We start from the raw sequence: 12,660 nt of genomic DNA, 5'->3' as shown, positions 1-12,660 counted from the left end.
TCCGAGAAAATTGGATCACATTGTGATCAGAGTTTGATCAGAGTGTGATTAGCATAATTGGACAAATTTTCTCGGATGAGAGAAAATATGGTTGTGTGACCCTAGCGTAAGAAGAAGACTGCTACTATTTGACTTGGATATATAGTCTATTGGCTTCATTATGTTGGTACAATTCAGCTTTTCCTGTTGGTAATTGTTTGGTAACTGGGGGGTCACTGCTTTGACCATTACAGTGCACTCCGCATGTATTATATGTCTCTGGAATCATATTACTCGTGGGTAGGATAAAGGGTTACTTCTGCAGCCGTGATGGGTGCCCTTGACTTGACATCCAGTTCTTAGTGTTGAGTGATTCTTGCAGAATGCACTCTGCACGTCCAGTAATTAGACCTAATGGCTTTCCTTCTCCCGCACAGATGTAAAATGTTACATTTCCCTGTTTTATTTGATGTGTTTAGTTCATGGAGACTTGTTTGGTTTAGGGAACGACTATTGCAGAATTATGTTTGCTGGAGATGTTTGTGAAGATTAACAAATTATCCAGCTAAAATACTTTTGTTATTAAGGGACTAAATTTACTTCAAATGCATTCAAGACATGTCAAGATGCAATTAGATGTACACCTTTTACAGATGGGGATCCTCTTATTGTTATTATGACTATGAAAATAAATCAATAGCCGCTGAGCCGCAGTACCTTGGAACAACTTTATACAGTGAACGGAGCTGTGCTGTTCTGCTTCATCCACTGTTTACATGCGGCCGCTGTTAGGGCTGAAAACAGCTGATCGGTGTCGGTGCAAAATCGTCCATATTATTCACACCCCTAGGAGGCCTTAGGCTGTGTGCCCACGATGCGTTTTTTAAGCGTTTCCGCAGTGGCAAAAACGCTGCAGAAACGCTTAAAAAACGCATGGTAGAAGGCCTGCCATGTTCCCCAATGATAATCCGCATGTGCTGTGCACATGCTGCGGAAATTTCCACTACGGATTATCATTGCGGAAAAAAACGCGGCGCTACCAATTATTTTGCAGAAGTGCTGCGTTTTGGCCGCCATTGACTTGGATTGAAACGCATGTAATCTGCATCACTGGATCTGTACATGCGCATTCCATGCATTTCAATGTGCGGATGGTACACGGGTCTGGAGGAGAGGAGACTCTCCTCCGGACCCGGGTACCATAGAACCTGTAGAAAAATGAATAAAATAAAAAATAAATATTCGATTTACCTTCTGATGGCCCCGCGGTGTGCTTGTCCTCCCTTGCCGGCAGCTCGCGATGGACTGAAGGACCTGCGCTGACGTCATAGTCATGTGACGGCAGGTCCTTCAGTGTACCGCGAGCTGCCGAGAAGGGAGGACGGAGCGAATCAAGACTGCAGGGGCCATCGGAAGGTAAGTATAATATTTATTTTTTTATTTTTAAACATTCTTTAAGGTCACAGTATATAAATCCATGCCGTTTGCATGGATTTATATAGTGTGACCAAGTTGACAAGCACTTTCCAAGTGATGCTAAAATCACTTGGAAAGCGCTTGTCAACCCTCATGCGGAAATGCATGTGAAGGACACTTCACATCCGCATGTCACTGGCAGGAAAAACGCATGTACAATCCACATGTACAATCCGCATGCGTTTTTTCTGCCAGGGAGATGCAGAAACACTCAGGAAAAAATCCGCAGCATTTCTGCATCGTGGGCACATAGCCTTAGGAGGATTTCAGAGGGTTATAACACAGATCTAGCTTAGCATCTTTATTAATGCTGCAAGAACTGAAATATACAGTTCAATGGTAATCTAGGTTTGGTTCAGTAAAGCTGGGGATGTGGCCATATTACGACTATCTGATCCCAGATATGGATATTTAACAAATACAGTAAAAAGTAAAATAGTGCATTATGAAAATTCTTCATAATTAAATGGTTATTCCCAAATCATAGGATAGCGGATAACTTGCTGATTGCAGAAAGTACAACTGATAGGACCCCCAACGATTCAGAGTAGTGGGCTCTGCAGCCTCGTCTTGAATGGGGTGGCGCATGCTTGACCTTCTCTTCATTCATTGCCTATGGCCCTGCCAAATAAAGTCAATGTCACAGAGTAACTAGGGACTGCGGGAGCCTACCCAATCTGTAGAACTAGGGGCACCCTAGTCTATCCCTATCCCCCAGGTTACTTCTGAAGGTGGAGACTCTGGGTTCTCATGCCTTGCTATGCTCCTAAATAAACCCTTATCTGTCCACTCCCCCAGGGAGGTGGGAGGCCAAAGTGTAAAGGATTACACTAACTAGACAAACAAGGAAAGACAGGGATAACTGAAAATAACAATCATACAAAATACACTCACCAAAAACAGAGTGGAACACAGGGTAGTTAAAGGAAGGAGAACCAAATAAGAGAGGATGAGGATGTACACACAACCAAACTCCCAATCTCCTGAACAAATCTCCAAACGCCTGCTCCAAACACGAACTTCACCTCTAACTTCTAAACAGGCAGTAAGAACAAACACTGGCAATTTCTAAGTGCCAGTGGCAAGCATATATAGCAGAAGGGAGTGGCCAACATTGAACAGCTGAGACAATCCAGGTTGGAAAGCTCCAGGAGCTTCAACTGAACAGACTAACCCTTGCACTGCCAGCAAGGAAAAAACTGCACTGTTTATTAAGATGGTGAGGCAGTTCTAACCAGTGCAAGAGTTTGTGCAATTTATTTTCGGCAATAAATGGAACAAGAATACATACCTCTCTTCCATTCAAGGGGTTCCAGAGCACCCATCTTGGCATTGCTAAGGTTCCCACCAGTCAGATCCCAAGTGATCAGCAAGTTATCCCCTATCCTGTGGACATACCCTCTGAATATTTATAACTTGTGTTTTGGTGAATCATACTTTAATAGAGAGGATTCCTAGATGGACCATTTGACCTTTTTTTCCCCTCAGTTTCCTGTGTTTCTGCGCCTCTGATTGTACAGATAAGCAAAAGAAATAGAGCATTAATCCAATATAATAAGTCCTCCAAATTCTGTAATTCCTTACGTCTGCTTACAGATTTATACAGTCATGTCAAATTGTTAAAACATATTGTTTAGATGAGCGACTTGCGCTCTAAATGTCCATCCATATTTATTTTTCTCCAATTTGCTGCCATGTGATGGACTCGTGTTTCTTCACAATCTAAATTATAATGAGCATACATCTGTGAGTATTTGGCGATTTGGTGTCATTTTTTTTTGTAGTAGTAAAAGTAACAAGCAAAAAAAGGTTATAGGCGAAGCTATTTTTCCCATAAAATATAAGTCAGTGGGATCATCCGGCTCTGCTGGTGTCTACAGGGTAAAGGATCTGGCTCAGAGCGATGGCTTACACTATAAATGGAAGCCACAATGCAGATGTGAACAAGATGTTTATGTGTAACCTGGTGAGTGTTCAGTCCTCTGCATTTTTCCATATTATTATTATTTAATGGCTTTCGGCTTGATTTCGAGCCATGACGACTTAATGGATGAATGCTCTTTTGGAAAATCAATCTTGTGCAAACCCAGATAGGTCTACCAGGGTCTTCTTTGCCATTATTTTGATAGTATCAGGCTATCCATAACAGAAAATTAATATATTTATTTCATAAAACTAATTTTGAGTTTGAAGAGGAAAGCAGTGAAGAATGGAGATATTTGGGCAACGCATTAGCTCTTTTCTTTGCTCTTTATTCATGTCTGCCTAGGACATTTTTTGTATTAAAAGCATTTTAGGAAATTCAGCTATATTTGATTACCTGGAATATGTCATTGCTCACTGAGAAAGCACCCCAAAAATGCAAAAATGAAAGGTGAAAAAGTTGTGACACAAAGAGCTAACAATCCAAAGAGGGATGCTAAACCAATGGTCTCACCAGGGCTGTGAAGTCGGTAAGCCAAACCACCGACTTCGACTCCTCAATTTCCCTGACTCCAACTCCGACACCACAGCCCTGCCTCACTGCTGAGCATCTCAACTAAAAGCCTAAATTCTTAGATATGGAACAGAACAAACATTTATAGGAAATTTCATAACTTTCTTAAAATCTTTATGAAAACATTTACAGCACATACCGCATTGTACTAATGAACCCAATTTATTATATATTTTAGGAGTCGGTCCATTTTATTCCGACTCCACCAAATGGACACCGACTCCGACTCCACAGCCCTGGTCTCTCACTGTGTACATCTGCCATGCCGTTGGATACAACCTTTAATTAACTGTTATCAGTTGGGTAAATCCACAGAATTTGATGGGACCAGCCATCCTTTTAAGGTGTATGCAAATGTAGTGACTCTCACCTGACCGCAGATCAGTCAGGCATGTTGGATTTCAAGAAACCAAACCATTTTGTTCTTAGGGTATGTGCACATGGTCAGGAGCCGCTGCGGGTTTGACGCTGCATTTTATGCAGCGTCAAACCCGCAGCGTCCAGATGGTACAGCATAGAAATCCCATGTCCACTATGCGTCTGTGGCTCACATGCGGAAACTGACTTGCGGCACGTCTTTCTAGACCGCAGCATGTCAATTTCTCCGGCGGGTCCGCATGTGGACTTTCCCCATAGACCTAACCTCTATGAGGAAAGTCCGCAGGTGAAAAAAAAATGGCGCCACTCATTTGCATAAAATGAGCAGAAACCGCCGGTGGCTATTCCGCTGTGTCGGGGCTGCAGGCAACTGCGGACAGTGTGCACATACCCTTATAGTATATAAGCCACCACCAGAGGTGTCTGGCAGCAGCGTAATCCCTCAGCTGACCGTGCATGTGTATGATTCAGTCGGGAGGAAGAGCTATTGAATGAATGAGTGTGCTGCTATTCTCTGCTATCAAGCATTTTTACTGTGGATATTTAGCTTGTTACTAATATTGCAGTACTTTGCAGTTGTATTTATTATATTTCTTGTTATGTTTTAGGTGTGCCAAATATCGTATAATTTCAAGGAAATTTAGGAGATTCATCTGCTTTTAAAGGAAGGGTCTCCATGGCCGCTGAGCCCTTTTACAGTGAGGTAAGATGATGCTGTAGATACAGTCCTGAACCAGCCATGGTGGTGCTAAACTACTCAACACATACGGAAATCTGTCATCAGGTTCTTGCATTATATGTATTTTTTTTACAATGGTTTTTTTTTTTTTCATGTCACAAACTTTATTAATTTTATTAATTTGTTTTTTTTTTTAATAATCTTGCACATTTCCCTATGGCCACTGGGACATTTTTAAGCTGTCTTCCTGATGTTTCAGGAAATGCACATGTACATTAGCCACAATGAACAAACCCTATCATTTGTATTGAAGCGTCAAGTGAGCGTGTGCAAAAGTCATTGCGCGGTGAGAGGGAGTTGTGACATCGCCTATTTTGATTGCTGTATCCAGTGATATCAATGTATAGAGAGATGTTACCTGTAATTGTAATACTGTCTTTTCTAATAAGGAGCCTTCTTAATACTCTTCCTGTAATAACATGAAGTGTGAGTCTAAAACTGCCTCAGTGCCACTGTGAAAATTTCAAGATTTATAATTTTATTTTTTAATCAAGATCATGATATGAAAAAAAAAAAAGACAATAACTTAAAAAAATTAGTTGTAACACAAACAGACGATTTGAAGCTCATTTTCTTATGATGGCTTCCCTTTAAAAGCAGACTGATACCTGGAGACACTGAAAACAAATATTGTACTCATGAATCAACTAATTGTCATAACAATTGCAAATAACGATTTGCAATATTTTACATTAACATTGTGATTACATTTTTTTATTCTATAGATTAGGGAGGTTAAAAATAGCTATTGCTATTCTCAACCATTGCGTGTCCAAGTGATACGTCTCTGCCGCTGCAGCCAGTCTTTAGTGACAGTATTTAGTTGTGACATCACGAATACTCCACACATGACCGCTGCTGCCAATCTCTGGGCTCACTGATGTGGTGTAGCAGCCTGTCAACAAAGACTGACTGCAGTGGTGGAGACGCATCATTGGAGCAGCGATGGGTTAGTACAGAAAATTGTATTATTTTTAACCTTCTCAAGCCATAAAATTAAAAATCTATTCACAAAAAATGTCAATATTTTAAAAATCTGTAAAAAAAAAAGTAAATAAATTTGTGAATTGTGTATTTTGTTTTGATTTTTGATTTTGGATTACATTATATCATGTACTCAGGTCACACCCAGAGCTGCATTTACAATTCTGCTGGTTTCCTGTTGCCAGAGAGCAGTGCACTGTGGGAGCTTAGTTACCGTTAGGTCACATGTCTGCCAGCGGGGTGCAAGAAACCCGCCATCTGCTTCCAGAAATGGAGAAAAGACAACACTGAAAGCTCAAATTTGTATGAATGTAGAGAAAAATATTTTCTAAGTTACTTTTTATGTATATATAACTGGTGATATTGTTAAATGTAGTAACTTGCTTAAAAAAGTATCATGTGAACTGTGTCACACTGTAAAATTTATATTTAGGATTCCAAGAATTAATTATAATTAAAATTCCTTTTTTTACTTAATGTGAGACCGATGATGACCCATAATGTATCATTTCCAGTTGCCATTTTTTTTTAAGTCTTCCTACCTTTGTTACAGGTCTAACAATTTTGAAAAGTATTGGCAGTGTGATACTGGTACAACATAGCGTATTTCAGCCATTTTACTACGGTTTACATTAGCAGCTGCTTCATGCAAACAAACTAGTTGTGCCAAGTTCGCACCGCAGTGGCGCTTCCTATGGCTGTAGCTGTCGCTGAACTGTGTGCACTTTTTATAATCTGTAGTAGGAAATGGAAATAATTTTGTGTTACAGAGATTACAGCCAAATTTATAAACTGTAAAGTAACAGAACGCTCATGCACACCCTTATATTTCCATAATTTATATATTTGCTTGGATTTCCAGACTTCTAAGAGACTATGTCTTGATATTACCAAGCAGCAGTAGGAATAGGAAGCTAGGACAGCTCTCATATTTAGAAATCTGCATTGCCGACCTAATAGGTCAGATTCTCGCAGAACAAAGACATCATAATGACTGTTGTTACTGTAAGACACATGGAACATTATGGGAGGATGAGAAGCTTCTTCCCTGAGCAGACAAGTAAAATATATAACACGTACAGGAATAAGGGAGGACGCAGAAGCTTTGAGTAAAGTTTGACACATTATAGAGACAAGTCAAGAGTATTAAAGGAGTTGTCCAGGCCTTCTTTTTTTTACTGTGGTACAAAAACTAACAGGCCGGTAGTTGCTAACTCCCTGCTTGTTGTACCTGGCGCCGGCTCAGAGCAGTCACCCAACTCTCCTGCCAGCAATTCAGCTGCTTCATGTCAACAGAGCAGCTCTTCTTCTTCTGGGCTGCTATGTTGACAGGGCCTGACTGCCGACATCATGCTGATTGAAAGCCGGCTTCCTGCAATTAGGCAGCTGGGAGCCTGTTGTCAGTCAGCACGACGTCGGAAGTCACTCCCCGTCAAAACAGCAGCCTGGAAGAAGAAGAGCTGCTCTGTTGACGTGAAGTCAGCAGAAGCCTCAGTATTGCCAGCAGGAGCAGTCTGTGACTTCTCTATGTGATCAGAGATTGGCGTCGGGCACAACAGGCGGGTAGTTAACAACTACCTGCCTGTTAGTTCTTAGGCACATTGTAAAAAAAAAATTAGTCCCAGATAACTCCTGTAATTGGTGCAGTTGGGTTTAGAAACTGAAGACGGCCTTAGGCCATGGCCCCACTATCAGTATTTGGTCAGTATTTGGTCAGTATTTTTTCTTAGAAGTATGAGCTAAAACCAAGTGAAGAGCAATCAGCGAAAAGGTATAATAGAAACAAGTCACCAATTCTGCATTTATCACCCACTCCTGGTTTTGGCTCCAACTCCTGAGAAAAAATACTGACTGAATACTGACCAAATACTGATAGTGGGGCCTTGGCCTTAGTCTTAGAGGAGAGCGACATTCACCTGAGTCTTGCCCCATTGTTTTAGTGATTAGTAGAGGTTTCAGCACCCTAACTCCCACTGATTAAAACTTCTAACATCTCTCTATGACATGACAAAAGTTTTCCGAGGGGTTTATTTACACTCACAGGTGTTGTAATTGTCGTATTTGGGCCCTGAAGAGTTTTGGTGCCCAAAAGGTCCGTGTGCCCCATAGTAAAAGGCTAGTATTATATGTGAAGGAGGGTCATTGGGAGCCCTGTAAAGATTACATCCCATACACACCTAACATACTGTCCTCAATAAATTAACACCAGACATGGGTACTAAAACCTGTGTGCTATGTTGGCGAGAGCCAGAAATACATAATGGATTTTATGGGAGATATGTTGTCCTCGTACTCGCCACCAAGGGTTTGGTTGGTTACGAAAAACTAGAAAATGTTCATTGTGTCACCTACACTCTAATGTCTTATTAATAAAAGTCAGATAGAATATGTTTAGTGCCTGTGATGTATTTTGCATAGCAAACCGAAGCCGATTCCTCTTTGGCTTTTAATGATCTTGACATAGATTTCGGTCTGTGGTACGAGTTGTTCCAAACATTGGAAGCGATGGGTGATTTTAGCCATGTCTCTTCCCCTTGTCTCTTTCTTATAACATCATGGTTGTAAGCACTTTTGCCCTCAGGTGACACATGGAAGTCGTGTTTTCTGTAGATGTGGACATGACTTGGTGCCTGAGCTGAGAGCAGACTTGGCCAGGATAGTGTAGTAATGAGCTGCACAAAGTTTAAGCTGTAGATTTGTCATCTGTCAAATTTATTGTTCGCTCTTGAAAAATGGCAGGAACAATTTATTGGATCTGACTGGCAAATCTAGCAAAGGGAGCCACAATAAATGTTGATGCTGTCGAGCATCCCGGCTGTCTGTCTTGCCTGTTTCTATGTTATAATATGTCCATCGTTTACAGCCACCGGCGGAGCCATTCAGTCCATTCTACAACCACATCGCACTCTTCTCTTTTTTTCACTATGTGCTTGTTGTAAATTTCTAATTTTCTGGTCCGTATCACATAGACTCTTATTACAAGTATTTTGAGCATTAGATTGGTTCCGGTTTAGGATCGCTACAGATTAGAAATTAAACATTTATTCTAAGAGGCCCCCATAGATAAGAGACAGAAATCCAGTGTTGCTTACTGCTGATAGTTTTATGATTTATAGAAAAATTATCCACATTACTATTTATATTCAATTTTCATCAATCAAATCATACATTTATATACTGCTCCTCGGTCTGAAAATCTATTATATTTGGGCAGAGATTACTGCTCTGTTCATCCTGAACTACCTAGCTCTTAAAAACAATCCCAGAACTATATATAGAGCCATTATGTACATGAATTTACCCCAGACTCCCATTGTCTCTCATGTTACATAAGTTGTATGTCATGGACTTCATGCAACAATACATGCTGTATTATAGAGGCACCAAAGAGCGGCGGCTATAGGGGTTCAATGAGCAATCATGTAGGGTCTGTGCACACGGCATTGCTGAGTGTAAAAGCCCCTATAGAATATATACAAGAGGAAAACAAAATAATTTAATTCTAATTAACAGTATTAACAGTAATAGAGATTTATATGTTGTTCAGTGCCCTGAAAATCTCGCTGACAATTCAACTAGTTGTTCTACAATGGTGAAGATTCAAAGGATTTTCCCACTAAATATATTTATCACCTATCCACCAGATATAAGATACGGTAACTGTGTTATTGGTTGATCAGACCATTGAATCCCCGCCGATCCCAGGAATTGGTTCCCAGAGTCCCCTGTGTGTATGTAGCAGCGGTATGCATTAGTGGCCACTGTTCTCTTCACTTCTATAGGACAGATGTGACTAGTATTTCACAAAGGGAACTCAATGTCATTCATACAGAAGACTTTGGGAACCTTCTTCTTGGAATCTGTGGAGGTTCCAGTGGTCGAACCTCCAGCAATAATACATTTTTCATTTTTTAGTGGGAAAATCTATTTAACAATGTTCCTCAGAAAACATCTGTAACGTGAAGCTGAGAATATTTTGTAATTGCTGAATTAAAAGGGGATTCACTTTGCACTGCTCTGAATGAAAAGGTGACCGCGCATACGCAGCTATGCAGCTCTATCCATTCACTTCTACGGGAGATCCCAAAATGGCACAACATGCTTGCATTTTGGAAATGTTCTTAGAAATAAATTTAGAAAGATGTGCATGTATTTATATTCACAGTGTTGCAAGATGGAGCCCTATTTTGGAGATAGGTATGGGTCCCAAAGTTGGGGCCCACAGCTACCAGGTATTTATGGCTGAGATAGACATATCCCTTTAATGATTAAAAGACATCCGGACTAAAGGACTAGTCTATCCACACAAGAAAACAACTCGGAGATTTAGGTTAAGTTCCAACGATAAGTTTTTGGTGAATTTTACTGAGCAAAAAATGCAGCATCTTACAGTTCCGGCGAAGTGGATGGTATTCATATGTGTCTTTGAAATTTGCAACTTGTCAATTTCTCCTGCAGGTATGCTGAGTTTTATATGCTGATTTTCCCCCAGAATTGATTTAGTTTTGACAGATAGCGCTCGTCCCCATGATAGTCTATGGGGGGTTGCACATTTCCAATTTTTTCCTCTGACCAAATCAGTCCGAGGGAAAAAAATTGAAGCATGCACGATTTGCCTTCGAGAATCGGATGGCGCTTGCCCATTGAACTCTATGGTTTCGTAGAATACGGTCCAATTTACATGGACTGACAATATGAAGAAGGTGGAGAATTGTTTATTTTCTCCACCTCTGAGAAAATCGGATCACACTCTGATCAAACTATGGTCAGAGTCTAATCAGAATGTGATAAGCATAATCAGACTGATTTCTCAGATGACCATTCATGTGACCCTAGCCTTAGTGTATGTAATTAGTGATAGGGGAGCAAGATCTTCCCTTTATGCGTGCTTTGTGTGGAAGATGTGCCCACTCTTGAGCTTAAGGAAAACTGACAATTCAAGTTGGAGTCTGCAAAGGCGGAAACTAGTGATAAATGCAGGATACAAGTCCTATCAGAAAGTGTTATTACTAATGTGCACGTATATGGCTGCTTATTTTGAAAAGCTACCTGAAAAGACAGTCACTATTTAAAAGACAAAGCAAAAACAATTGATTTGCTCATCTGTATTCATCATGATGTATATGACGCGCCCCCTGGGCCATATTCTTTAGGGGAATACCCGGAGCCGGATCAGATGGGGGTTGTAGTCTCCGAGTGGCTGTGACCCGGTCCGTGCCCAGGGTGTCAAGCTCAGTGTTATGTGGCAGTCCTACAGATGTTATTAAGAGTTCTTTTGTGTCGACTACGCCACCCGTTGTGATGCGGTCACTGTGGCCGCCGCTGCAGCAGGGTCCGCTGAGGCTGATGATGCAGGTGCAGCTTGTGATGATAACCCCCAACGGGAGGGATATAGCCTCAGGGGGGACAGGTGCAGAGGATGGGGGTTGTGGTGGTGCAGTGCAGACGGCAGTGAAGACAGAGTCGGGTTATGCAGTTAAGGGTTTTTACTTACTGCAGATGTTGTACTGGTCACTCCAGCTCCGAGTGACCACCCGAGCCGTGCTGCGTCCACCAGGTCCTGGATCCAGCCAACCCCCAAACAAGTCCGGAGCGTGGCCCTGAGCTCTCCTTCTGTCCCGTTCTCTGGCCGTCCCCACCAGTGATCCACCTAGGTCCAGCTCCCTCGGGCCTTCTGTTGGGACACCCTTGGCCTTGGGTTCCCTGACCCTTCATGTGGTGTGCCTTCGGGGTGGATGTAGTGGGTGACCGTGGCAAACGCTGCCCACGGTCTCCGGTCTCTGGCTGGGGAATGTTTTTACCCCCACCAGCTTGGGTTCCGGTACCCTGATGCCGACTCTTCACCCGGGGTTTTAATTTGGGATGTTAGAGTCCTGTTCTTCTGTGCCTCTGGGTCTCTCTCTCTCCTCTCTCACTCTGGGTCTTTCCTTCTCCTCTGCTCCTGACTTGTTCTCTGCATCTGACCCTGTTCTTAGTTGGTGCCCACCTTATATACACCCTCTATGTGTGAGCTCAGGTGACCAGCACCCAATGAGCTCCTAACTTTACCCAGGCTGCTCCCCCTATCTGCCCCTACACTACTTGGGATGTACCACCCCCCTCCCACTCCAGCCAGGAACAGACTCGGTCGTACCTGCACATTTCTAAGTGGGAGTACCGTCGGTCTGCTCCTCGGAAATGGGATGTGTGTAGTGCATGCAGCCCACCGAGCTCAGATCCACACTCCATCCTTACCCGGGAGTGGAATATCACACCTCTGGATTGAGGTGCAATACCCCTGTAGCAGCCGAATCCTCAGGGTGCTACATTCCCCCCTGGTAAATCACAGCACGTCCTCGGGCTGTAAGACATAAAACAACACCAAAACATACAAATTTTTGCATAACATATAAAACATATAAAACAATATATATTAGCATAAAACATTCTCGTCGCCTCTGGCTCCTCCTCCGGTCACTGTGCAACGTGTGACCGGGTAAAGTGCGACAGTCTCTTAGAAAAACAGGTTTTCTATAAAACCGGTAGGGGGCGCTTTAGGACGCGCAACTATTTACAGGGGAAGTTGGCCGCTCTCAGTCCTCGGCCAGGTAAGGAGGGAAAGGGAATG

At 42.2% G+C, this 12,660-nt stretch overlaps 1 protein-coding gene across 1 annotated transcript in view; it reads left to right on the top strand.

Annotated features, from left to right (window-relative positions):
* PTPRF (protein tyrosine phosphatase receptor type F) overlaps positions 1-12,660 on the top strand; it is a 1,261,345-nt gene that overhangs the window by 641,029 nt on the left and 607,656 nt on the right. The window contains exon 3 of the mRNA XM_073643643.1: positions 4,939-5,033. The gene's annotated coding sequence lies outside the window, so the exon portion shown is untranslated. The remainder of the gene's footprint in view (positions 1-4,938; positions 5,034-12,660) is intronic.

This window comes from Phyllobates terribilis, unplaced genomic scaffold (assembly GCF_046119375.1).
Source record: "Phyllobates terribilis strain yellow unplaced genomic scaffold, ASM4611937v1 Scaffold_8__6_contigs__length_399053987, whole genome shotgun sequence".
Taxonomy (NCBI): domain Eukaryota; kingdom Metazoa; phylum Chordata; class Amphibia; order Anura; family Dendrobatidae; genus Phyllobates; species Phyllobates terribilis.
The sequence above is the reverse complement of the archived record's forward strand: the minus strand, read 5'-3'. Positions and strand labels throughout refer to the sequence as shown.